At 43.4% G+C, this 27,899-nt stretch overlaps 1 long non-coding RNA gene across 1 annotated transcript; it reads right to left on the reverse strand.

The window, feature by feature from the left end:
• Positions 1-7,261: 7,261 nt before the first annotated feature.
• Positions 7,262-27,563, reverse strand: LOC107976526 (uncharacterized). The gene is made up of 4 exons (XR_001720572.1): positions 27,466-27,563; positions 26,712-26,792; positions 8,203-8,476; positions 7,262-7,434 (listed from the first exon to the last, which is right to left on the reverse strand). It is a non-coding gene; the product is annotated as an uncharacterized LOC107976526 (long non-coding RNA).
• Positions 27,564-27,899: the final 336 nt, after the last annotated feature.

Raw genomic sequence — 27,899 nt, forward strand, 5'->3', positions numbered from 1 at the left:
AGGCCATGTAAGGATGCAACAAGAGGAGAGCCAGCCATCTGCAAGTCAGGAACAGAGGGCTCTGGTGAGTGGTCAGTTACAGGGAAACCTGCTCTCTTGGAGCTGCTGAGAGATGGACAGTTCACTCTGCTCAGAGCAACAAAGAAGCAGGACCCCATAGGGCTGGGAGATACACACGCAGTCTGTGCAGAGCAGAGAGCCACATGGTCTTTATATCTGTCTCCCTACGTGGGACCAGAACTGTGCCTGGCACATACCAGGTGCCCAGACAGCATTGCGTTAAATGGAGCCAACCGATCTAGTCTAATCCAAGTCACTAACCCCTTGTGTAATCTTGGAAGAGCCTCGCTGTTCCCATCTCTAAAGTGGGCATCTTAATAACATCGACCTTGAACTGTTGCTGCCAGAAACTGAGTCAGCTGGCCCCTTGACCTTGGACTTTCCAGGCTCCAGAACTAAGAAAAAACAAATTTGTTTTTAAGCCACCCGTCCATGGTAGGTTGTTAAGGCAGCCTGAGCAGACTAAGACACCATGGAAGGCCACATAGTCACAGGTTCTGATGAGGGATTAGGACATATACATCTTCAGGTGGCCTTTATTCAGCCTCCCACCGGGCATTGTTTCCAGACAGCCCCAGGGCGAGGTAGGCTTGGGCAAGTAGCCTGGCCCAGAGAAGCTTCTCTCAGCATTAAACTGGAAGGTCTCAGGCTGATCCGCCTAAGGGGGTTCTCACTTCCTCAAATCTTGCTTCCATCCCTGGCCTCTATGTCTCTGGAATGAGTCTCAGAGACAAAGAAGTCCTTGTTCGTTCTTCTGCTCACTGAGGTGGAAACCCACATGCCTGGGAGATGTTCAGTCTGTGCAGGGCAGGGAGCCACACGGTCTTCATCTCTGTGTCCTCTCCAACCCCAGGACCAAAACTGCACCTGGCACATACCAGGTGCTCAGACTCCCACCAGGTTGGAGTCAGGCACAGGCCATGAGTTGAATCCTCTGAGGGCTCCAATTTAAAACTTGGGGGCTGGGTACTCTCATACTCCACCCCCACCCAGCTCTTGCCATCTTTCCATCATTCACTTATTCATATATTTCTTTGATGTATATCATTGGGTGCCTACTCTGTACTAGGCACTCTTCTAGGGGCTAGAGATACATCAGTGAACAAACCAGGCAAATAATTAATGTCTGTGCAATAAGCACACGTATCAGTGACAGCCCCCACTTAGAAGTTCTTAGTTCCTCTCATCACCAAGAAATGGAGGCCGACAAAAAAGGCACACAAAAAAAAAAGAAAAAGAAAAGAAAAGAAAAAAGAAAAGAAAGAAAAAATAAAAAGAAAAAAGCCAAACAGTTCTTTGTTTCCCAAGGTCTCCTTGCAACTGGGGCCGCCAATCCTCTTCCATGCAGACCCAGCTTCCTGCACCCTCAGCTCTTCCTGCAGAGAGCTCATTCTAACCCACAAACCTGACCCTGCCAGATCCTTGCTTCAAAGGCTCCCCATCGTGGGCAGCACAGAGTCTGCAGTCCTGGGCAAAGTCAAGGTCGCCGTGGCTTAACCTCTGCTTCCCTCCTGATGCCCCCACTTCTGACTCATTTTTCTACATCCCCATGGTACCTCATATCTTATCTCTGCTATGGCACCTCTCCCTTCAGCAACACCGGGATTCTGAACTGCTGATACAGAAAGAGCGCTCCAGGACTGTCCTCAACATCTGTATTCACATCCTCTGGCAGGTTTCTCCTACCAAACTGCTGGCCTGTGGGAGGTTCACCTGATCCCCGTGTTAGAGTCCTGGTTTGCTGCATCACGGACTTCATCAGGGGCTGAGTTTGCTGGTGAGTAGTACTTGATGCCGTGGGGTCTGGAGTCAGCAAGACCTAAAATGTAGACCAGATTCCACTCCTGACTGGCTGAGATGGACAAACCACTTCAACTTCTTCACCTAGGAAGAAGGGATAGTGATCCCCATCTCTAATGAACCTTAGGGACACTGGATCCAACCACGTTTTCTGTTTTTGAGGAAATGAGGTCAATTTCCTCATCTCTGCAATGGGAAGCATGAAAGCGCTCTTGGGATGAATGGAGCTAATATGAGCACAATGTGTGACACATGGAAGGTGCTCCATAGATGAAAGTTATGATTGCATAATTATGTTTGTTGGTCTCAAGGATGTTCTGTATTTTGCCATTCATCTGAGCCTCTACAAGCAAAGTGTTCAATGGCCACAGCAGAAACTACTCTAGTTGTGCCTGAAATAATAAGACAATCTCCCTGTATCTGAGTTAGCACTGGTTATATGCATATTTGCCATTTTAAATTTCTGCAAACTCTGAGTGAAGAGACGGATTTTTTTCTCAGATAGCATCTAAACAACCACCTGGTAGCCAGAATTTGCCCAATTTGAGCTCATCAAACACATTCATTCTCAAGATCCTTTTCCATTTGAATTCAGCTATCATTCACAGACACCCTCCGGTGCTTGGGGCTGTTTGGTAGACTTTTCACGCCACGTGGATTTAACGCTGGTGAGCGCCGCTGGGTCAGGTGTTAGTCTCATCATCTGACAGGGGAGGAAACGGAGCCATGGACAGATGCTCATTCCACCAGGCCTGGTCTTCCAGAGATGACTGAGGGCAGAGACAGGGCCTGGGGAAACTGCAGACAGGCATCGCTGGGTAAAGTCCTTTGCTGCTCTTTGTCTGATGTCAGAAACACAGAGAAGCCTGGATCAGCAGCCAACACAAGTGCATTTTCCAGGTGGGAGAGTGATTTTGGTCTCCTCACTTCTACAACTGAATAAAATGCATCTGTTTCCTCACCCTGGTGATCATGGTTTTCATTTCTTCTTTGAAAATGCTTCTGGAGCAATAGCTATTTGATAAGAGTCATTGCTGAAATGAAAACTCCAAGGAGGTGAAATTAGAAAATATCTTCTGGGCTAGAGTGGAGTTTCTTGCAGTAGAACTGGCCTGCTGCTTGGGCAATGCTGGGGTTTAGTGGATGTGGATGAGGAAGAGGCATGGTGGAGACCCCCAACTCCATTCACAACTGGCATTGGCATAGCGTCCTTGGCCTCCCTGCCACACAGACACACACAAACACACACACAATCTTACGAAGGTTGTATTTTCATCTCTTCTCTTCTCAGGCTTTTGTTTTGAGAGATGATAGGAGGCCATAGTTGTACAAAGGTAGCAACTGTCTTGAAACAGAGACACTGTATAATCCTGAGCCGAGAAATTGTGGCTGACCTTTAGAAGAAGGGAAGAGGCATGAGCAGAGAGAAGCCTCTAGAAGTGGTTGGGTGGATAGATCAATAGAAATTGAAGGACATAGGCTCTCAAGCTGGACTTGTAGGTTTTGGTCCTGCTCCTCACCTCCCTAGAGGTATGACCTTGGGAGAGGTACTTACCTTTCTGTGTCTCAGTGAATTCATCTGTGAAATGGGGGTAATGATAATAGCACCTGACTCATCACATTACTTAGGACTGAATATGAGAAAGTTCAGAAAAAGGAACCTGTTAAGAGCAATGCCTGGCATATAGCAAGTGTTAAGAAAATGTGAACTCTTATTATAAGTGAATTAACATATCTAGGTAAAGCTAACAAGAGCTAAGAACACTGAGGCCTAGAAGGGTTTGTCATTTGTGTAGTCTCAAGATGACTCTTGAAAGAATATCTATGATGCATCTCCACTTCTGGACAGTCAGAGGGAAGATGTAGGAGAGGGTGTATTATTCTATTTCCATAATGCTGTAAAGAACTGACCATGGCTAGGTAATTTATAAAGAAAAGAGAGGTTTAATTGACTCACAGTTCAGCATGGCTGGGGAGGCCTCAGGAAACTTACAATCACGTTCTAAGGGGAAGGGGAAGCAAGGCACCTTCTTCATAAGGCGGCATGAAGGAGAAGTGCCAAGCAAAGCGGGGAAGGGCCCCTTATACAAACATCAGATCTCATGATAACTCACTCACTATCATGAGAAAAGCATGGGGGAAACCGCCCCCATGATTCTATTACCTCCACCTGGTCTTTCCCTTAACACACGGGAATTATGAGAATTATGGAGGTTATGGGGATTATAATTCAAGTTGAGATTTTAGGTGGGGACACAGCCAAACCATATCAAGGGGGGACAGGGAGTCTGCCTCCATGGACTTTGCCTGCATGAGAGGAAGGGTCAAGTGTAGCCCAGGTGGAGAGGATGAGGTGTTGAAGTTTTTTAGCATACTCTAGACTGGTATAAAATGGGGCCCAAATCCTGGCATTCATAACAGTATGTTATTTAGAGTGGGAAGGGACCTTTGCCAGCCTTTAATCCAGCCTCTTCTTGTTTTCTATTTTAGAGCTGAGGAGATAGACTCAGAGGTGTTAAGGGACTTGTGCAGAGACACAAAGCCTGTGGGTTGTCACAGGTAGCACATGGGCCCTGGGTACCTCGTCTCCCGGAGCACATGATTCTTGAGCTGAACCTCAGATTTTTCCTCCTCTTTTACCAACCCCATGGGCTTTAGGGCACCCACACCACAGGGTGCAGAGGCAGTTCCCACAGGGCCTAAGGACCACATGCCTAATGAAGACATGGTGCTTGAAAAGTCAGTGATCTTTCCCTCCCCAACTAATTATGAATATCAGAAAAACTTAAGTGCAGTCCTGGCTAGAAACCATAAATAAACCCATTTTCCTGACGCTCCTTCCCTCTGGGTTATTTTATTATCTAGATGCATTTGGTTACTGAGCAAGAGACAGACAAACAGAAAGACTTTCTTCTTCCACGAAGGCCCTATCTGCTTTAATTCTCAAATTTGGTTGTGAATTCTCAGTGGATGGGTTCTGAGACGGGGCATTGCTGTGATCAGGTTGGAGGGAGACACATGGTTTGGAGTATGCGTGTTGTAGGTGATCCTGCTTGGCCAGGTGAGGAGGACAAGTCTCTGGGCCATGTTGCAGGATGGATCCTGGGGCTGAGATGACCCTCCTGGTCCCCAGGCCAAACCTCAGATTCCTCCTTCACCACCAGCCCCACAGGCTTTGGGGCCCTGGCACCACAGTGTGCAGAGGTGGTCCCCCTGAGGCCTGAGGACCACATTCCTAATTAAGGCTCAAGCTGTGTGGGAAGGACTAGGGCTGCCTGGAAGGACAGCTCTCCATTTCTGAATGGCCCTTCTACAGCTGCAATCCCCTGCAAGGCTGCCCCCGTGATCAGCCACCTCACGCGGCAGGGGCGTGGGACAGGTGGGCCCTCTATGCCCTATCATCAGCCCCTGTCCCTCTCTGTCTTCATTCTGACCTTCTTGGTTATTTAATGTTTGTTTCTCTCCCTCTCCTTTTCATGCTTATTTTTGCCCTTAATGTGGAGTGCTCCTCTATATTAGGACCGTGGAATTGGTTTTCTGTGATGGGGTTCCCCAAGTACCAAAAAAGAGATCATAAAGTTACTCAGAAGAGGCACATGTGTGATTCTAGAATGTAGGGCTTTATGGGAAAAAGAACAACGGTGACTGAAGTCCTTGAGTGCAAAGATAAATGCCTTCATATATAAATTAAATTACATTAAAAATAAAGTAATCTTAAAATGTATACATTTCTATATAACTAAAATGTGACTATTTTTAAATTCATGTATATATTAATAAAAATTATTAAGACAATAAAGATAGACTACAGGTAACAAAGTGTGAATAGGATTTGCTGTATCTGAAAATTGCAAGAAAAATAAACACCAATTACACATGGAATACCCATTTAGCATCCTTTGTGCCCTGAAAGTCCAAGAGCTTCCTCTTCTGAAGCCTGAAGGAGACGTTCACGAATGCGGTTGGTAGTAATTAACATTGATCTTTACCAAGTATTTCTAGCTCTCAGCCCTCTGGTAAGATTGTATTTTCTTTTCTTTTTTTGAAATAGGGACTCACTTCGTTGCCCAGGCTGGAGGGCAGTGGTGTCATCTTGGCTCACTGCAGCCTTGACCTCCAGGTTCAAGCGATCCTACTGTCTCAGTCCCCCAAGTAGCTGGGACTATAGGTGCATGCCACCACACCCGGCTAATTTTTGTATATTTTGTAGACACGGGGTTTCTCCATGTTGCCCAGGCTGGTCTCCACCTCCTGGGCTCTGCTTGTTGAAAGTAAGTATGGGGAAGTGATCTGCCTGTCTTGGCCTCCCAAAGTGCTGGGATTACAGGCATGAGCCACCATGCCAGGCCAGATTGTATTTTCTAACCTTTAGGTGTGGCCATGGGATGGGTGTTTGCCAATTACAAGTAAGCAACAGTGACATGTGTTACACCTGGGTGGGAGCTTTGAGGGCCGGTGAGCAACTTGCCAACTCTTTCCCCTGCAATCACGGTCATGAATCTGACAGGGGCTGCCCTATCGGCCTGGCCCTGGAGGGAAGACAACACGGAGCACAGCCCTTGATGGGCAGCCAACCTAAGAGGGAAGTAAAAGTCGGTGGCTTTAGGTCACTGAGATGTTGCATTATTTCTTACACAACACAACCTCATTTATTCGGACTGATACAAAATACTATGATGTTTGCGTAGACACATAACTCTTATTTTGTGTGTCTGGCTCTTGACCATATATTTGTTACGTTTTTGATTTCCCACCACTCTGCCTTCTAGAAAGCAATGCCCGTTCATGGTCTGAAGGCCCTCAACACAAATTTTCCTTCTTTCTGCAGCATTTCAGGGAAAGTAGACCCCAGGATGAGAGTGTGTTTTGCTTCCTTTACATCCCAAGATCTCACTGGAAAAAATCTCTACTCTGGCTCTGACCCCAATCCCCTCACTGCCATCGTGTCAGTATGTTTTGTGAGTGCCCTCCCCTCTACACACTTGACCCACAGCATTGTTTAAAGTAACTATGGAGAAGTAAAGGTGAATGGATTGTAATTTCCCTGGATGGGAGTTTGAGGTTGTAAAGGGATTACCGTTGTTTCTTTTTTTTCTTTTTTTTTGAGGCGGAGTCTCTCTCTGTCACCCAGGCTGGAGTGCAGTGGCGCGATCTCAGCTCACTGCAAGCTCCGCCTCCCGGGTTCACACCATTCTCCTGCCTCAGCCTCCTGCGTAGCTGGGACTACAGGTGCCAGCCACCACGCCTGGCTAATTTTTTGTATTTTCAGTAGAGGCAGGGTTTCACCATGTTAGCCAGGATGGTCTCAATCTCCTGACCTCGTGATCCACCCACCTTGGTCTCCCAGGATTCCCGTAGCGTCTTAATTTCCTAGAGACATAAATTTTTCGGGGACCTGTTGTTGTTTCCAGAGTCAAGTTTATTAATGCACCTTTTAACGAATCAATGTTGTTCTGGTTGAATCATGGGCATACAGAGTCAGCACCAACAATTCGGTAGGTGTTGTGCCAACGTTGGGGCACTTTAGTGAGAGGCACCATGGGTTCCAGAGAAAGTCTTCTAGCTGGGGTCCTCCTGAAATCAGAAGGAGCTTGGATGAAGACTTCTACTAGATGGTTTATTTGGCAGGTTATCAAGGGGTAAGGAAGCAGGTAAGAAGGGAACACCAGTGCCAGGTGTGTTACCAAGGATGCTGCTGTGGACTGTGGAGTGCGGTCTCTCCAGGGCTGTCTGTGAAACAGTCAGGATGCTGCTGGGAAGTGACAGCAGGGAGGGAAGGAGGCTTTTGGTTCCCACCTTGCCTTCTTAATTGAGGGCACCCCCAGGGCTGCTCACACCCCTTTATGTCTGATCTATGCTTGTACATATAGCCTGGAGGAACATCATTGTAGGAGCAGTGCCCTTCCAATGGCACAGAAAGCAAGGCCATGCTGTGCGTGTTTGAGGCAAGGTGCTGCTAGCACCAGGGGAACAGAAGTCCCCTGGAAACATCCACACCAGTGGCAGCCATCGTCAAAGGTGAGGAAGAGAATGACAGTCACAGTGACAGTGACAGTCATGTCTGCTTCCATATTATGATGTGATTTGCAATGAAACGTGTGTGCCCAGTAGTATTGAACATGCTTGTGTTCCTGGAAAGGCAAGCTGGTTCTCAGTTCTGTTGCCAATGTGCGTGGATGTGGGTGAGGTGATGTGGGATGTGGGTAGGGTAGCGCATGCTCTCTAGAAGGTAGCAAATCTACCTTACCTTTCATAAGGGAGTCATCAGATCCTGAATGTTTATGACTGGGGAAACTGAGGGAATGCAATAAACTTTCCAGGCACTATGTTCTTGGCACTTACCTGAGGACAACCCTGCTCCCATTTGGCCTGGATTTGGGGTCCCTTCCTCCTCCATGGTCCGTTTAGGCCATGTTGTGTGTCAGTACGACCTACACGTGAACTCCAGAGGAAAGGCCTGCCCGGGATGTTGCTGCTGTTCTGATACAGAAACAATTGGATGCCCTTAAACGCACATGCCTTCCCATGTAATGTCTTGGCAAAGTGGAAATGAGCACTCAGAATTGCCGCTGGCAGGAGTGCTGCTGGGTTCGCGTTTCTTTATGCAATGTGCCATCTGTAGGAAAGAAATTGATTTTTTAAAATAAACAGGCTTTGTGTAAAATGTATACATATGTATGGTGCCATAATGGCTTTGCAAATGCCTTTCTCCCACTGAAGAATTGCCAGCGCACGGGGCTCCTCCGCTGATGATACGCAGGCACTCATGACTGGGGTTTGCATGAGGAAGGAGGCAGGAAGTTTGTGACTCCTTTCACAACCTTCTGAACCCATGAGCCTCAGAGAAGGGAGGGCCCTGGGTGACCATATTACCTGAGAGGTATTTAATGGGGCTTTTCCAAGGCAGGAAAAGAGCAGTAAATGCTGTTCTGCTCTTGGGCAAAGGCAGACATAACCTGAAACATCGATATTGATATGGGCACTGGGCCGGGCACAGTGGCTCATGCCTGTAATCCCAGCAGCTTGGGAGGCTGAGCCAGGAGGATCCCTTGCGGTCAGGGGTTTGAGACCAGCCTGACCAACATGGTGAAACCTCATCTCTACTAAAAATACAAAAATTAGCCTGGCGTGGTGCCACATACCTGTAATCCCAGCTACTCGGGAGGCTGAGGCAGGAGAATCTCTTGAACCTGGGAGGCAGAGTTTGCAGTGAGCCGAGATCATGCCACTGCACTCCAGCCTCAGCAACAGGAGTGAAACTCTGTCTCAAAATATATATATATATTGATATGGGCACTTGGGGCATCTGGGATCAAAACAGAAATGATACCCTAACATATTGGGGTCTTCATTGACCGTAACCACAAAATGGGTTATTAGCATGATGTGGCTGCTTACAAAAGTGGAGTAGCAGAATTCTAAGATGATCTCTGTGATGGTGACTTTCATGTGTCCGCTCAGCTAGGCTATAGTACCCAGTCATTTAATTGAAACCTAATCCAGGTGCACTGGGCAGGTATTTTGCAGATGCGGTTGACTTTAAGGAACACAGATTAGCTTTGGTAATGAGGGTGGGCCTCATCCAATTTGTTGTAGGCTGTAAGAGCAAACACTGAGGTTTCCCAGAAAGAAAGAAATTCTGCCTCAAGACTGCAGCATCAACTCCTGCCTGAGTTCCTAGCCTGCTACCAAGCCCTGTAGACTTCAGATTTGCCAGGCCCACAGTCATGTGAGCCAATTCCTTAAAATAAATCTCTCAACATCTATATATCTATACATAGAAAAATAGAGTATATGTCTTAATAGATATATCTAAATCTATGTCTCTCTATGTAATCCACACTCATTACTTCAAATCACTTCCCCTGAATATTTATTTCCAGCCCAGACATCTATCTGATGCTCTCAATCAGGGGTCAGCATGCTGTGGCTCTCTAGCCAAATCCAGCCTGTCATTACCTTGGTAAATCAGTTTTACTGGAATACAGCCACATCCAATGATTTACACATCATCTGTGACTGCTTTCCAGCTGCAACAGTGGAGGTGAGTAGTTGTAGCAAGGATTGTACAACCCGCAAGACAAAAAACATCCTCTCCTTGGCCATTTTCAGAGTTTGCTGACTTCTGCTCTAGACCCAAATATGCAAATTCTCTGTGCAATTTACATGGCCTTCCCATGAGACCACAAACCTTCTTCTGTATAAGACCAACTACCTTCTTTTTCTTTCTGTGTCTCAGGGACAGCATCTCCCTCCACCATTTGTCCAGACCTGAAGCCCTAGAGTTGTCTTTGACTTTCTCTGCATCTCCCCACAACCCAACACCCAATACTACATCCAGTCCAACAAATCCAGTCTCCTGAGTAGCCCTTGGATATCTTCCCCAGCACCCTGGCACTCTCCCTGGGTCCCCTCTAGCCGCCTGTGACAGCCTTCACAATATCTTCTGGCTCCTTCTCCAGCCTGGTCCCCTCTTGTACTGCCATCAGAGGTTCTTCCTGGAAACAACAAAACAAAACAAAACAAAACAACCAAGAGGATCTTCTTGTCTCATTACAAGAGACTTCGATGAGACACGGTTTAGAAGTCTAGCTTCTCATTGTTCTCTCCAAGGCCATCCCTGCCTGGTCTCTCCTCCTTCCTAGGGATTCCCCCCAACCCTGTCCAGCACAGCCCTGTGTTCCAGCTTTGGTCATTGTCTCTTCGTTTCCAGGATCTGCCATGTTCCTGCTGAACTCTGAGATTTGCACATCCTACTTCCTCCCTCTGTTCTGCTTTCAGCTCTCGCTTTGTGGGGAGACTCCAAGGGAACCTCAGTCCCTCTGGGGACATTGCTTTCTTTCTCTGGGGAACTTCCCATGTTCCTCTAGACTTGGCTCCTGCCTTGGGCTTTTCTTGTCAAAGATTTTATACCCCACGTTGTAACTTCCAGTTCTCTGCCTGTGTCCTCCAGTAGTCCACCATCTCCACCAGGGCGGGGTTCATCTGTTTGCTTGCTGTGGTACCCACAGGCATTTTTTGAGTAAATGAAAGGGTGAACGGATGGGGGTTGGTCCTGCCCAGCTTCTGAGAGGCAGAGGGAAGGACCGTTTCCATATCACTAAAGCACAGAGGAGCTCAGTTTTTCTCCACGGGACAAGGTGACAGGACGATAGGGAAATAGACAGAGATGTGGCTTCTGTGCCTGGGGAGAGGTCCAGTAAGATGCGGGAACTCCCTCTTCCTCCTCCTCCCACTCTGGAATCTTTAGGAGCAGAGGCTCCTCTTTCTGGTCAGATTGATAATCTCTTTGGTCTCCTCCCCTCCTCTTCCCTCCCCTTCATCTTCTCTTCTTCCCCACTTCTCATTTCCCCTTCTTTCTCTCCACTCCACCTCTCCCTTCTCCCTGTCCTCCTCTGCTTTTCCCATTTCCCATTCCCTTCCCTTTGTTTTTCACCTCTCTTCTTATTTCTTGCCTTCTTCCCCTCTTCCTTTCCTTAGTCTAGTCTCCCTTTCCTCTTCTACCTCTCCCACAGGTGGGCAGTGCTGAAACATGTCACCCCACTACTATGTAACCTTTAGCAGTTTTGTCTGCTCTGAACAATTTTAATCCAAGTTAATAACCTTGTATTACATTTATGTTGAACCCTTCCATATACAGGCGTGTGCTGAGCCATTGACATGCTGACATGTGTTGCCTAATCACATTCACAGTATTCCTTTGAAGTGGATATTATTATTTATAGATGAGCAAATTGCATCACCTGTGATTCAGTAGGTGCAAGACACTGTAGAGAATGGAAAAAAATGATTTAATACATGGTCTACTGCTCTTAAAGGACACATAGCCCAACAGAGGGCTACAAAAGCCCCCCACAGTCTAAGGCAGATTCTAAGAAGGGGGGCATGCCTTAAGCATGTATCCTGCTGTGCCCCCCCCCCCCCACCTCCTCTGCTGTTTGCTTTTTCCTCACTCACATCATGGATCTTGCAGCTTTGACTGCTAGATTCTCATCAGAAACCTCCAGCCCCAACTTCTACACGAGATACTTTTGGGAATGCTTTTTTTTTTTTTTTTTTAATGAGATAGGGCCTCACTCTATTGCTCAGGCTGAAGTGCAGTGGTACAATCTTGGCTTACTGCAACCTCTGCCCTGAGCTCAAGTGATCCTCTCTCCTCAGCATCCTAAGTAGCTGGGACCACAGATGTACATCCCCATGCCCAGCTAAGATTTTGTAGTTTTGGTAGACACAAGGGTTCACCATGTTGCCCAGGCTACTCTCGAACTCCTGAGCTCAAGCAATCTGCTTACCTCGGCACCCCAAACTGTTGGGATTACAGGCGTGAGCCACCGTGCCCAGCTGGGAATTCATATAATTTTCTCTCCAGTTTTGTGGAGTTTCTGTAAGACATTCTCATTCCTTTTTAGAATAGGGGGTATGATAGAATCAATAAATGAGTAAAACAGTCATTTAGGCACCCGGAGTGCAAGGCACGACGCTGACACTCTGGGCTGAGCTGGAGAGAAGTCCATGCCTGCCGCTTGCCGAAGTGTCAACCTGGTGGTCATTTCCCAGCTCCAAGCCCCATTTCTACAAGTTGCATGGCACTGCTTCTCAGCAGATTGGTCAGAGGATTAAAGACCTGGTCAGGCACCTGGTGCTATCTGGCATTTGGTTGGTTTTCAGTTAACATTAGTGCCTCTTTAATAATTAGTCTGTTATGGGTTTTCCTTGAGCCTTCTGTTAGGCAATTCCAGCTAATCAAAGGCACTGCTAAAGGTTAAGTTAATGAAACCATGATCATATTGTAGCTTTTTACCTGCTTGCCAACAAACACCTTATTGAAGACAAGCCAACTCTGGGCCATGCTGAGGTACAAAGCAGCCTTGGGTTTACCCATTGGATTCCCTCGTGACATCAGACAGATAGACTAAAGGAGCAATTAGCATTGGACACCTCCACACGACGCTGAGGACGGCTTTCAACAAGCCAGCAGCTGCTGCACTCCCATTAGTTAATGTCACCGTTCCTGCATTTATTCTGAATGATAATTACAGTATGTACCAGTGTGTATTTTTAACTGCTCCTCTTAAAAAAAAAAGGAAAAACTGTCATTCTCTTTCTACAGAGGCTCAGCTGCAGCATTGTTGCCCCAGTAAAGGAAAAGAAAGAAAAAAAAAACAACCCGGAACAATCCTGCCCTAGCCAGTGGCCAAGTGAAACCCCAGGCTGTCTTTTCTGAAGGGAAAATAATGTAGCCGTGTGTTTGGAACCAGTCTTAGCAGTGTGCAGTGTGCATGTGTAGGGCATGGTGTTTGTGAGGCCACACACATTCCAAGAATAACTGTTCTAGGTTTTCAGTGAATAGTGGTCTTCACACATATCCTCTTGGACCTCTGTTTTTCATTTTTTTTTAAATTTTTGTAACGAGTGAGGGAGGCTGGGCACAGTGGCTCATGCCTGTAATCCCAGCACTTTAGAAGGCCAAGGTGGGCAGATCACCTGAGGTCAGGAGTTTGAGACCAGCCTGGCCAACATGGCGAAACCCCGTCTCTACTAAAAATACAAAAATTAGCCAGGTGTGGTGGCGGGTGCCTGTAATCTCAGCTACTCAGGAGGCTGAGGCAGGAGAATTCCTTACACCTAGGAGGCGGAGGTTGCAGTGAGCAGAGATCATGCAACTGCACCCCAGCCTGGGCAACAGAGTGAGACTCCATCTCAAAACAAAACAAAACATAAAAGGAGTGAGTGAATTACAAGCTATAAGGAAATGGCCATGAAACGGCACCTAAAGTTTTGGTGACCTGTTTATTTTTATTTTTATGTTACCTGAAACTGTATCTTGTAGTATTTTTAGATTTATAGCAAAGTTGCAAACATACCCTTTACCTAGCTTACCCTGATGCTAACATTTTACATAACCATGGTGCAACTATGACAACTAAGAAATTAATACTGGTCTAGTACCCTGAGCTAACAGACTTCATTTTGTTGGTACCTATTATTTCACTGATGTCCTCTTCCTCAACGGGATCCAATTCAATCCAGAATTGCATATTGCATTTAGTTGTCATATGTATGTAGTCTCTTCTGATCCAAGGGCTTCTTAATCTTTTTCTTTGATTCTCTAAAGAATTTTGAAGACTATTAGTCAAGTAGTTTGTAGAATGTCCCCCTGTTTGAACTTGTCTGATTAGATTGGGGTTATAGATTTTTGAGAAAAATATCATGGAGGTGAAGTGTTCTTCCGGTTGCGTGCTGAGGGGTATGTGATAGCAAGCAAGATAACTTATCACTGGTGGTGTTAACCTTGATCAATGTAGTGTCCACCTGGTTTCTATATTTTCACTTCTATACCTCTTTCTTTGGAAACAAGTTACTAAGTCTAGCCCAGAATCAAGAGGAAAGGAATTGAGCTCTGCCTTGTGGATATGTATGTGATACATTATTTGGAATTCTTCTAAAGGAAGATTTGGGGAGCCTGGCCTTAAAGATGGATCTGTCAGTATGTGATTTTGGGCCCATAACTCAACCTCTCTTAGTCTAACTAAGATTTTTCTTCTAAAAAAAGAGAAGTTGCGCAAAGATGCATCCCATGGTGTGGCCAGCTTGAATGCCCAGTGCTTAACCTGTTGTTAGGGTGAGAGATTCTGAAATTAGAAAGATGAAGCTTTAGGTTTCAGGTCTACCACTTGCACACATGCCTTTAGATAAGTTTCTTAAACTCTATAACATTCAGGTGCCTTGTCTATAAAATGCAGTGAAACTGATACTGAGATATCACCTGTAAGGCATTTAGCACAGAAGTTTGTGGGTAGGGACGCACAAGTTCCAGCTGTTATTTTGATCGAATAGCAGCTCAGTTATACACTAGTCAAAAGCAGTGTTTAATGGTATCCTATGACTGTATAGAATTATTTCTCTTCTTATGATATTGAGAAGTATGTTAGGACTTTTTCCAGCCTTGCAGAAACGTGGTATCTATAGTAGTAGCATCACAACACCAACCTTAGCTTAACTTCTGACTTTTACACAATTACAGTTTTGGCAAAGTCAAAAGAGCCCATCCTGAATGTCAGGTGGAAAACATGGCTTTGGGTCAGCCCAACCACTGAGCAGCAGAACATTTTCGTCTGTGCCTCAGTTTCTTCATCTGTTAAATAAGCATGACTATTGTAGCTCCTAGCACAGTGGTGTTAGCTGTAGCTTCACCACCTGGTGAAGATTCATTCCTGAACTCAATAGCTGGCCCACCCATCATAAACTGCTTATTGCAAAAGAATAGATGGGCACACAGCCATTAACTCTCAGAAGGCAGTGTTGTGCTGAGCCCCTGTTAGCCTCAGTGGGAAAAGCACCAAGTTCAAGAGGCCAAAGAAAGCACCCAGAGCCAGCAAATGAGACAAGGGGTTTAATTAGGGGCTTATGTACAGGGAGACGGAGTCCAGTGGTGGTGGGCTGGGCAGGAGAACTACCTTGTGTACAGAAAAGATCTAGTGGCAGTGGGTGGGAAAAGATAACCTCACGGCCCAGTGGTAGTGAGCTGAGCAGGAAAACCACAACTACCCACAAATATTATGCAGTTTATATTTGATTTTCACTTAACATCTGATATGGTTTGGGTCTGTTTCCCCACCCAAATCTCATTTTGAATTGTACTCCCATAATTCCTACGTGTTGTGAGAGGGACCCAGTGGGAGATAATTGAATTACGGGGGCAGTTTCTCCTATATTGTTCTTGTGGTAGGGAATGAGTCTCATGAGAACTGATGGTTTGATAAGGGGAAACCGATTTCGCTTAGCTCTCATTCTCTCTCTTGCCACCACCATATAAGAAGTGACTTTCGCCTTCCTCCATGATTGTGAGGCCTCTCTAGCCACGTGGAACTGTAAGTCCATTAAACCTCTTTCTTTTGTAAATTGCCCAGTCATGGGTATGTCTTTATCAGCAGTGTGAAAACAGCAGTATGAAAGCAGCTGAGATTACAGGCACGCACCACCATGCCCAGCTAATTTTTGTATTTTTAGTGGAGATGGGGTTTCACCATGTTGGCCAGGCTGGTCTCAACCTCCTGACCTCAAGTGATCTGCCTGCCTCGGCCTCCCAAAGTGCTGGGATACAGGTGTGAGCCACCATGCCCCTCTGAGGATTACAATTTGACATGAGATTTGGTTGGGGACACAGATCCAAACCACATATCAACCTGCATACCATGCTTGGGACTGTGAAAATACATGAGCATGTAGACAGATTCTACAATGGAATGTGTAGAAGTGAAAGCATCCTTCTGTTAAGACAAATAAAATGTAATTTGGTAAAAGTTAAACAAACCTTTTATTTTAAGTTTCCAAACAAATCTTCCAAGTTAGGAAAAACAGAAATAAATGTGATCCAAATTTCTCACTCTTTTGGAATAAATAGATGTATATTCGTTCTGTACACCTGCTCCACATAAATATTTTCCAAATTTCTCTCTTCCCATATATGCCCCTCAAAGCTCCTCCATAAAATTAATACAGTCAATAGAACTGTTTGTAAAAGACAAAGAGAAACAATTTCAGGACTCTATACAAGAAGGGAAAGATAAAGCTTTTTTTCTTTTTTTCTTTTCATTCTTCAGCAGCTTGTTAGAGTCTCAGAGCCTGTGTTATTGAAACCCCAGGGTGACGAGCATTAAGGTGAATCTATTGCCAAGCTTGAGCCCTTTAATGAGTGCATTGATCAGAAAAGAGAGGCAAGAAAGCAGAGTCCGGTGACACCTGAATGAATATAAATTTAGCCCCGATTGAAGTTCCTCCACAGTCGGCCTGCTCCACGCTGACAGTGTTATCGAGAGGAGAGAAAAGCAATTTTGGTCTTCAGTCTTGATTCTCTTCATGCTGTTGGCAGTTTTTAAGAAGAACAAGTTATGACTATTTTACTTCTAAAAAGCAGTGGGAACGTGTCAAAGATTTCCTCCCTGGAAGTGACAATTGAGAATGCGTCTACTTGGTGCTGATCTTGAATCTGTAATCAATCCGATGGACTGGAGAAAGAAGCACTTTCAAACCAGTCGAATTGTCGGGAAATTGGTCAGGCTGCCTCAGCAGGAAGTGAGCATCCCGTCATGGGAAGAGTGCAAACAAGAGCAGGCTGGCTAATTGGCAGGATGTTTCAGAGGGGTTCACACATGAAAAGGAGGCCTGCAGGGAGGTGGAGGGCTTGATACTGAGTCACCTTGAAGATGGCGCCAATGTTAGCCTTCCATCGTTTTAGACAACCAGCCAGCAAAATGATAAGCATTACAGGTTTTTGGAACTAGACAGATGGATTTTTAGATTGTGGCTTCTCTCTTGTGTGACATTGGGCAACTTACTGTCCCAGTCTTTACATAAAGACTCTGTCTCTTTATAAGTCAAAGGGGGATGGAAATATTACCTAACTCGTAGGTCTGGAGAGTTTAAATTAGATAATGCCTGAATATAGACTGCTCATGTCAGTGCCTGGAGTATAACCTTTTCTCAGTGAACGTTCTTGTGATTAGGATTGCCCAGTGATTTGTCTTCAGATTCAACTTGGTATATTGAGCCCTTTTTGGATGCTTGACATTTTTGTCCCTGTTATCTTACATAAAATCCTCAACCACCTTGAGAGGTATGGCTGTTTAACTTCACTTTCCAGAAGAAGACACGGAGGTTCAGAGAGGCTCAGAGACACCTTCAAGGCCACACCGCTCACTCAAGTAACTGTTTGTTGTTTTCTGAGTTATCACACCTAAGGTGCCCAGCACAAGGTCTAGCACACAGTAGGAGCTTGATAAAGCGAGGGTCTCCGAGGACTCAACTCCACTCTGCTTGCACAACTCAGCCCCTTTCCACCATCAGCCCCTCCCTTCTACCCTGCCCTGAGATGCTGTCCCTTGCTCATCTGTTTCCCCTGCATTTTCGAGCCCCTGACTCTCCTCTCTTCTCTCCCCTTCCTCTCCCTTCAGACTTTGGCACATCAGCGCCTTTTGATTTCTGTAGCCTCTTCAGAAGTATTTTTGACACAAACAATAGTCCCGGCTTTTGCTTTTCCAAGAGGCATCAGCACAATCGGAGCAGACACTGGTGACTCATTTTGATCATCGCCTTTAAGCAATTCACTCTGTGAGCCTGGACTTGACAGGCCTCACTGTGCCGTGAAATCTCATACTATTTTTATGCCTTTTAATCTATCTTTTAACAGCCTCCTTGTTTAGAACTCTGCGCCCTGGATTCACGGAAAGCACGTTTTTGAGAGTGGTGAGGACAAACTTGGCCCGTCTTAATCAAAGGCTCGGGGAGACCCAATCTGGGGTCCTTACTCAATCCTCAACTCTCCTAATGCCTTCCCCCACTGCTTCCTTTTATAATGGCCTCAGCAGGAACCTTCCTGGCTGCTTGACAGAGCCTCTGGCTGGCTTCTTCTATCTTAATAACCGCCGAGCTCTCCAAACTAGGATCTTGTCAAAATGTTTCTAAAGTGCCAGAGTTGTTCTATTGAGTCACTGTCATTGGAAAGTCGTTATGGAAATACATGTTCTGGGTAAATGTCAGGGAAGGGGCTAGTCACTTCCTTCTGAAAGCCTTCCTAGATAGCCCCAGGCCAAGTGACAGGCTTCTCTCCCGGGTTCTTTAAGAACTGAGTGCATATCTTTGTGCTTATATTTTATTTAATGTGACAAGCATTCATGAGGGATTTACATGATGCATTCTGTTATGTTTGTTTAAATGTCTTTCTTCTGGACTATACAGTGAGTTTCTTTGTCTTATTAGGAATTTAGGATGGGGACGCAGCATGCTGATCCCAAAACTCACTTCTGCTCTCTGGAGATCCAGACCAAAAGAACTGTACGTACAAGAATGAAAGCCAAGGCTGGGCGCGGTGACTCATGCCTGGAATCCTAGTACTTGGGAGGCCGAGGCAGGTAGATCACAGGGTCAGGAGTTCGAGACAAGCCTGACCAACATAGTAAAACCCTGTCTCTACTAAAAATACAAAAAATTAGCTGGGCGTGGTGGCAGGCACCTGTAATCCCAGCTACTCGGGAGACTGAGGCAGGAGAATCACCTGAACCTGGGAGGCAGAGGTTGCAGTGAGCCAAGATCATGCCACTGCACTCCACCCCGGGCGACAGTGTGAGACTCTGTCTCAAAAACAAAAACAAAAACAAAAACAAAAACAAAAACAAGATAGATAGCCATACGGGAAGCAAACACATTTCATTCATAGAATCACTGGGAAAGCAATGTGTATTGTTTACTGCTGAGATTTCTGGGAAAATGGAGCTGGAGAGTGAGATGGAGGGTTGGGTCCTATGGAGATTCTTTGACTTCCCCTGGTACCTAACCCTGGAGCCCACGTGCTCTTGGCCAGGTCCCAAGAGGGATCTCGAGACCCTCAACACCACCATTGAAGTGGATGAAGGTCAAACAAGACCCCATGGGGCAAGCATGGGAGCAGGATATGAAAAAGAATGCGAGGCTCCAGGCCTGGACTTAAGGTTGTAGCCTTTCAGTTGGCATGTTTTTCTGAAAGCATTTAGAAGCTACCAACTGTTTAAATAATGGTCAGCTTTCACTTCCAGCCATAATGAAGTAACAGGGACTGAACTTATCTTCTCACTTTAGATAGCTAATCACATGGACAAAATATATGAAATAACAGTATTCATACACTAGAAAACAGGCAGTACAGGACAGTAATACTTGAGAAAAAAGAACAAATGGGGCAAGTTCTAGGAATATTTCTCTATTTGGCCTGGAGAGAGTTTCCAGGCTGCAGTGCAAGAAGCAGCAGCTCAAACTGAGTCCAGTGGTCTCCCTAAGTTTAGGAGGCAGGACTGAGAATTTAGGGAGGCCAGTGTGGCTGGGATTCTTTCAGCAGTGTTCCTGAAAGGAGCGAGCTTCGCAGAAAAAGAGCTTTGGAGTTTTGTGGAAGAGTCCTTTTTGAGTCTTTAGCTGAGTACTAATCAGCACATGCACTAAAGAAAACTACCTGAGGCCAGGGAGGAAAAAACAAACAAACAAACAAACAAAACACCCAGAAGGAGTAGATAGAAAAATTTCTGGAGCCATACAGGACTGGGAATAATTCATGTTCCTGACAGCCATTATAAGATACCTCATATGGCGCAGGGCATCAGGTTGAGTATTCAAAAGGGGATTGTCTCATTGATGGGGACAGATTAGTTTGTGTCTCTGTCTAGCAAAGCATAGAAACAGGCCTTGAGAGGATCAGTTTGTTCCCAACTACCTTAACTGGACCCAAGAACAAATCTGAATAATACTTATAGGGATACAGAAAAAATGTAATACCCCAAAATTAAAAGTCACCAATATCTAGCATCCTACCAAACAGCACTAGATACTCAAAGAAAAATATGACCCATAATAAAGATTTAAAAATCAATCCATAGAAACAGACATTAATTAAATGACACAGACAATATAATTAGTACATGTGGAAATTAAAAAAGCTATTATAAATACATTCTGTATATTTAAGAAGATAGAGAAAACATGAGCATGTTAAATGGACATGTAAAAGATATGACAAAGATCCAAATCAGACTTCTAGAGATAAAAAATACCTGAGATGTAAAATACATGAGATGCCACTAATAGCTAATTAGAGGCTGCAGAGGAAAAGATTAGTGAACTTGAAAAAAAAGCAGTAGAAAACATTTAAAATAAAACAAAAAAAATACGGAAAATAAAGTGAACATTGATGTGCATTATCCCATCAGTGTGCCATGGGGTAGTTTCACAAGGTCTAAGATATGTGTAATTGGAGTCCCAGAGAAAAAGGGGAAGACAAGGATATTCAAAGAAGTCTGTTCAAAATTTTTACAAATTTGACAAAAACTATAAACCCCTAAATCCAAGAAGCCCAGAGAACTCTCCAAGCTGAAGAAGCTTGAAGAAAATGACACCAGTGCACATTGTAATCAATTTTCTTAAAACTGATATAAAGAGAATATCATAAAAGTATCCAGGAAAAGTAAATGCACTATGTGCAGGGAAACAACAATGAGAATGACGACAAACTTTGTTGGCAGCAACACAAACCAGAAGACAATGGGGCAACATCTTTAAAATACTTAACAAAAGACAAAATACTTAGAATTCTATACTCAGCAAAAGTATCTTTCAAAAATGAAGGCCAAATGCAGGTAAATAAGAGGAGATATGTGTTTAGATATACATTTTAGAAGGATCACTCTGTTCACAGGGTAATGAATAGATGGGTAAGAAAGACTGAAGGGAAGAGAATATTTTAGTGATCTCGATATCAGATGATAAGAGCCTAAGTTAAGACAGTTATTGTAGGAATAAAGAAAGAGATGAGTTGGAGAGATGTAGACTGTTTTTTGCCTAGGAAATATTACTCTTCCTTCAATGCACATTTTCAATAGCAGAAGTTGTGACTTCTTCATCTCTGATTCCTCAGCACATAGAATAAGCACACTGGTGGCTCTTAGAAAATATCATTTCAATTCGAGTCGCCTTTCTTTGTGCTGACTCTTGTCTATACCTCTCAGTTTTGTTTGTTTGTTTGTTTGTTTTTGAGACAGAGTTTTGCTCTTGTTGCCCAAGCTGGGGTGCAAGGGTGCAATCTCGGCTCACCGCAACCTCCACCTCCCGGGTTCAAGCGATTCTCCTGCCTCAGCCTTCCTGAGTAGCTGGGATTACAGGCATGTGCCACCATGCCTGTCTAATTTTGTGTTTTTAGTAGAGATGGGGTTTTCCCATGTTGCTCAGGCTGGTCTCGAACTCCGGACCTCAGGTGATCCACCCGTCTCGGCCTCCCAAAGTGCTGGGATTACAGGCATGAGCCACTGCACCTAGCCTGTACCACTCAGTTTAACTAGATACTTGCTTCTTCTTGAATTCATGTTGGCCCTATATTTATAAATAATGATAATACAACCGAAATTATCAATTTTGAAATGCAATGGTTTGTTTTGAAGTCTTGCTCTATAGTAAACGTCATGAGATATACTTGCCAATCTTTTCTTCTAGTTTTCTGTGTTTTCCTCTACAAAGCAACCTGAATTTATTTAAAAATGCTAATTAAATTGGATACTAGAATGGAGTCAAAATAAGCAAGATTCAAAAATCTAAGTTAATTTTCAGTTTGTAGTATATATTTCAAAATGAAGTAAGTCCATGCTTTTTTGATAATAAAAATTCCTACCATTTAGGTAGCAAACATAACACAACTGAATTAAAATTATTATAGTAGCAATTAGATTATTCTTTCTGGACTAAGGATGACAATTAATGCATTAATATAGTTGTTCAACAAAAAGAATGAGAGTATTACCAATAATTAACTACTTATCCTTGAAGGTTCTGCTCAAATGCCCCCACAGCTTTCCCTGATTCCTCTAGGTAGAGATGAATACCTATTACTCTTGCTTCTATTGTATTGTGTACATATTTTTATGTTTTTCCTCATCTTGAACTCTCTTCTCCAATCCCTTAGTGAGCTACTACTCATTTTATTTTTAGTTTAGAAGTTCCTTTTTCCAAAAAGCCTTCCCTGAATTCTCATGTCTGTGCAGATGTCCCTTCTTTGTCTCTCATTGACCCAGATACTTCCCCTGATATAGACGTTACTTAGCTTTGTAATTCCCTCTCTGTGTGCCTGCCCCTTCTCTCCACACTGCAAATACCATGAGGGAAGAGATCTTATTTCTCATGGTCACATGGATCTCAATGCCTATTAGAATTCTTGGCACTTAGTAGGTTCATTTTTGAATGAATACATGTGTCTAAATTATCCTAGATCCTCAATTTGTAATGTGCACAGTACTTGGCACACAATAGTTACTCAAAAAATAAGTATCAGTTAGACTAATTTAAAGCAAAGTCCTTGCTTATACAATCTGGTGAAAGACATAGATACATAAATAGGCCACAATACGACTAAGAATGTGCCAAACACTAAAAGAATAATTCATTATAATTGGAAGCTTTGGAAGTATAATAGAATATTGATGTTCTTAACAAATGGACATGATGGTTAAAGAGGGAACTGTTGGCAGACAAAACATCATGGCACAGCAGTATAACTTGCAGTGCAATGTATTGTGAGGACTGGTGAGCAGTTCTGTGCGATCACAGCATAGACTTCTCCGATGCCTGGGGCTGGAGTTGGGTGAGGAAGCTGTGGGAGCTGGGGCTGGGTTAGATCCAATTTTACCACTTTCTTTTGCAAAAGAGTTGTCTGGGTGCATAAGTAAGAAAACTATGGAAAGAAATATATATTTAGTGTCAACTTGTGTGGGAGTCTTTGTATATATTATTTTACTTAATACAACAGTCTTATGAGAGATTATACATTTTGTAGAAGGGGAAATTGAGGCTCAGAAAGTTAAAAGAAGCTGCCCAAGTAGACCCAGGTAAGAGGTAGTAAGTAGAGCCGGGATTTTAGACAGGCCTATCTGAATGAGAGAACTTCCCCTTTTTTTTTACACAATCACTCCCTTGCCTGTGTCTTTTCACCTGTATCCCTGAATGAGATATGTACACAATTTTTGGTTAAACCAGTAACAATGTTTATGGAATTATGACTATGTAAATATAGGTCCCTGCTAAGCTAAGCAGTGCACAGTTAGATCAACTTTCTCCTTCAAATTTTTGTTTTACTTGGAGTTAATAATTGCCTTGATTTTCTATTGTTTATTTTCTACTTGCCTATTATTATCATTTTTAGTGTTTCCACCTTCCATCATATGCCTATATATAGCTCTTCAAATATTTAACCACAGTTATAAGCTTTCAGTTGTATTTATGTATTTTTTTATTTATTTTAAGGCACAGTCTTGCTCTATTGCCCAGGCTGGAGTGCAGTGGCATGATATCGGCTCGCTGCAAACTCCACCTCCCAGGTTCAAGTGATTCTCCTGCCTCAGCCTCACGAGTAGCTGGGATTACAGGCACTTGCCACCACGCCTGGCTAATTTTTGTATTTTTAGTAGAGATGGGGTTTCACCATGTTGGTCAGGCTGGTCTCGAACTCCTGACCTCAGGTGATCCACCCGCCTTGGCCTCTCAAGGTGCTGGGATTACAGGCATGAGTCACTACGCCTGGCTCAGTTTTATTTTTATGGTATTTAAAACCTGCCTCCTGGATCATGTTTTTATTTCAGTCTGCATAGATCACTTTTTCAATCTGATACACAATGGCCATTCTTTTGCTAATATTGGTCTCCTCAGTTGGATCCTCTGTCTCTTGGATCTTGGGTCTCCCTTTTCTATTCCTTCATCTCAGTAAGTGCCTCCTTCAGTACTTCCTAAGAAAGGAAATATAGAAGGCCATTTTACATTTATTATTATTATTATTATCATTATCATTATTATAGTGTTGGCAAGTCTGAAACTGCTCTCATTTCCTTGGAGTTGATTGATAATATATTTCCAGGTTGGTAAATCATACCATGGATTGGCTCACACAACAGCCATTTCATCTTGCCTTTTCTGTGCTTTCCTATAATTTAGAGTCTGAGAAATTAAAAATATATTTCGCAGGCTTCTGGTCATGGTGCAGTGGCTGGGACTGGATTATCCCTCCTCCTGTAAACAAATATAAAACTGGATAAAAATATGAGATAACTATTTTCAGGCAGTGGGCAGTAGGTAATGCAAATCTGCAATTCTTGAGAGAAGGGAAACTTCTGAGATGACTCTTGTGAGTACCCAGCTCTGTGCTTAGAACAATTTCCTGGTTGCAGCACAATAAGCTGGAGTCCAAACAGAAAGCATGGCCCCAGTGAGCTGACCAAACAGAGATCACAATTAAGAGTTATGGGCTTGAGGCAGATGGAATCCTCAAGGTGGGCCTTGAGTAGAAGAACCTCTGTGGACAGGGGATTCCATAAATTGATGGAGAATCCCTGAGACTCTGTGGCTGAATTTTCATTGTACATGTACAGGATAAGCCATCCAGCCTTACCATATAGCACATACTATGCTGTTAAGAGCAGAACACAAATACGAGAAGTCAAGCAGTTCTTGGAAGGAGAAGTGCAAGGGAAGTTGGAGTTCTTGCCCTGTCAGAGTGGAGACATCTTCTTAATCCATCATTAATACCCTAGCATCTAGCCGAGACTCCAGAAAGCTTGTGTCTTAACAATAGGGATCATAGCATGGACCTGGCCTAACCAAGGTCACAGAAAACATCTCTAGAAAATACTGAGTTTAGTGTTTGGTCCCTCGAGGTTAGAGAGGTTTGGAAAACACCTTGAGCTTTTCACAGACTTGAATGAACAAAGTGTTAAACCAAGCATTTAAAAGTGCAGGTGATTAACCAGTAATTGAACGACTTGTGAATTTGAGAGGACAATACTGAAGCCAGAGTCTCTTCAATGTCTTTTCTACAACATTCAGCATTCAATGCAAATTTCAGTAGATATACAAAGAAAAAGAAACATATGATTCATAGTAAAAAACAAAACAAAACAAAACTGTCAACAGGGACCAAATCTAAGACAATGCACATGTTGTACTAAGAAAAGACTTGAAAATTACTCCTGTAAAGATGTTTACATAAAGAAAAATTTGATTTTAATTAGTAAGCAGATAAAAAAATTCAATAGAAAAAAATGTAAACTATAAAATTAAATAGTGGCCAGTTGCGGTGGCTCATGCCTGTAATCCCAGCACTTTGGGAGGCTGAGGCAGGTGGATCATGAGGTCAGGAGATCAAGACCATCCTAGCCAACATGGTGAAACCCCACCTCTACTAAAAATACAAAAATTAGCCGGGCATAGTGGTGGGTGCTTGTAATCCCAGCTACTCAGGAGGCTGAGGCAGGAGAATTGCTTGAACCTGGGAGGCAGACGTTGTAGTGAGCTGAGATTGCACCATTATACTCCAGCCTGGGCAATAAGAGCAGAACTCCATCTTAAAAAAAGGAAAAAAATTAAATAGAATTTCTAGAACTAAAACAAATGAACAGAAATAAAAAGTTTACTGAACAGGTCTAATGGAAGATTGGAAATGGCAGAAGAAAAAGTAAGTGAACTTTACCATAGATAATAAAAATTGCCCCATTTGAAGGAAAGAAGGATAAAAGATTGAATAAAGTTTAAAAGAACCCCAGGGTTCTGTGTGAAAATAGCAAATAGTCTAACACATCAGCACTAAGAGAGAAACTAGTGAACAAAATGAAAATAAAATATTTGGCCTGGCGCAGTGGCTCACACCTGTAATCTCAGTACTTTGGGAGGCTGAGGCAGGCAGATCATTTGAGTTCAAGACCAGCCTGACCAACTTGGTGAAACCCCATCTCTACTAAAAATACAAAAAACTTAGCCAGGCATGGTGGCCAGCTACTCGAGAGTCTGAGGCAAGAGAATCACTTGAACTTGGGAGGCAGAGGTAGCAGCGAGCTGAGATTGCACCGCTGCATTCCAGCCTGGGCGACAGAATGAGATTCTGTCTCAATTAAAAAAAAAAAAAAAAAATTGAAGAAACTATAGTCTCTAATTCTCCAAATTTGATGATTTATAGGTCCAAGCAGTTAAACAAACACCAAAACCTGATAAATACAAGAAGTTTCCTCTCCAGTAGTATGATAGTCAAATGATTGAGAAACAGAGATAAGGAGAACATCGTGAAAGAAGCCAGAGCAAACAGACACATTATACGTAGGGGACAAGCATAAGAATTATTGCTGACTTGTTATCAGAAACAATGGAGGCCAGAAGATAATGGAATAACATCTTTGAAGTGCTGAATGAGAAAAGCAATAACCAAACCAAACTATCAGTACAGAATTCTGTATTCAACAAAAATATCCTTTGAACGAGGGCGCAATAAAGGCATTTTCAGTTAAATTAAAATTTAGTGATTTTACCTCCATCAGACTTGTAGTACAAGAAATGCTAAAGCAAGTCCTTCAGGTCAAAGAGATGTAATATTCTATAGATGTTCAAATCTACAAGAGAAAATAAAAAGCACTGGAGATAGTAAATAAGTAGGTAAATATAAAAGACTTTTCTTGTTTCTTGTAACTCACATAAAACACAACTGACTAAAGCACAAACGAAAACACTAAAAAGTGAGGTATTACAATTATATCCTGAATTTAGTCATGAAGTAATAAGAAGACAAATTCTGATGTTCATCCTAAAAGACAAATGACGTGGAATTTTCAGAAAGACCAATGTCTTGAAAATGCATAAAGGTAAGAGAACTATTTTTCATTAAAGGAGACTAAAAAGACATGAGAATCAAATGCAATTCATAACCCTTAATTGGATTATGGCTCAAACACACAGATACACACATGTGCACATGTGCATGCACACCCGGAAAAAACAAGACTTAATTGGGATGATTAATGGAATTTGATTTGAATATGGACAACATGTCAGATAATATTATTGTTTCAAATAATTATCCAGTGTGATCATTGTATTGTGGTTATGTAGGAAAATGTTGAGTTGTTAAGAGATTCATATTGCTGTGTAATTAGTGGTCAAAATGCCATGATTGGTGATTACAACTTGCCTTCAAATGGTTTAGGGGAAAAAAAAGTAAAATATCAGAAACTGCTGTCACAGCCATAGAAGCTCCCTGCTCCAATTTCCCTTTAAGAAAGCACTTACCAGTCAGTTGCAGAATGTAGTCAGCTGGAAGTTTCTAGTCATTAGGTCCTTCAGGATCCGATTCTGCTTTTGAGCTGAGGCCAAACTCTTCCCCAGCAGTGCCCAGCCAGTGACTGATCAGTGCATGATACCAGCTGCGCAGTGGGAAATCTTTGCTCTGGAGCTCTGTGTTAGGTCGGCTGAGACCTTGTCAGATCCTTACCATAGTCTGAGACACTCCCTGCCAGTGCTGCTTCAATTCCCTTGATGTCTCATAAACTCTCCTCTGGCATCCTAACTCAGTCTCATCATTAGTGTCTTTTCAACTGGCATTATCAGTGACTCTAATTGAGGACTATATAGATGTGCATTATCTCACTCTTTCAACTTTAGTATGGTTTGAAATTTTCACAATAATAAAAAGTTAAAAGTCATAATACAAGAAGAAGAAGCAC

The sequence above is a fragment of the Pan troglodytes genome, chromosome 7 (genome assembly GCF_028858775.2).
Source record: "Pan troglodytes isolate AG18354 chromosome 7, NHGRI_mPanTro3-v2.0_pri, whole genome shotgun sequence".
Classification (NCBI taxonomy): Eukaryota; Metazoa; Chordata; class Mammalia; order Primates; family Hominidae; genus Pan; species Pan troglodytes.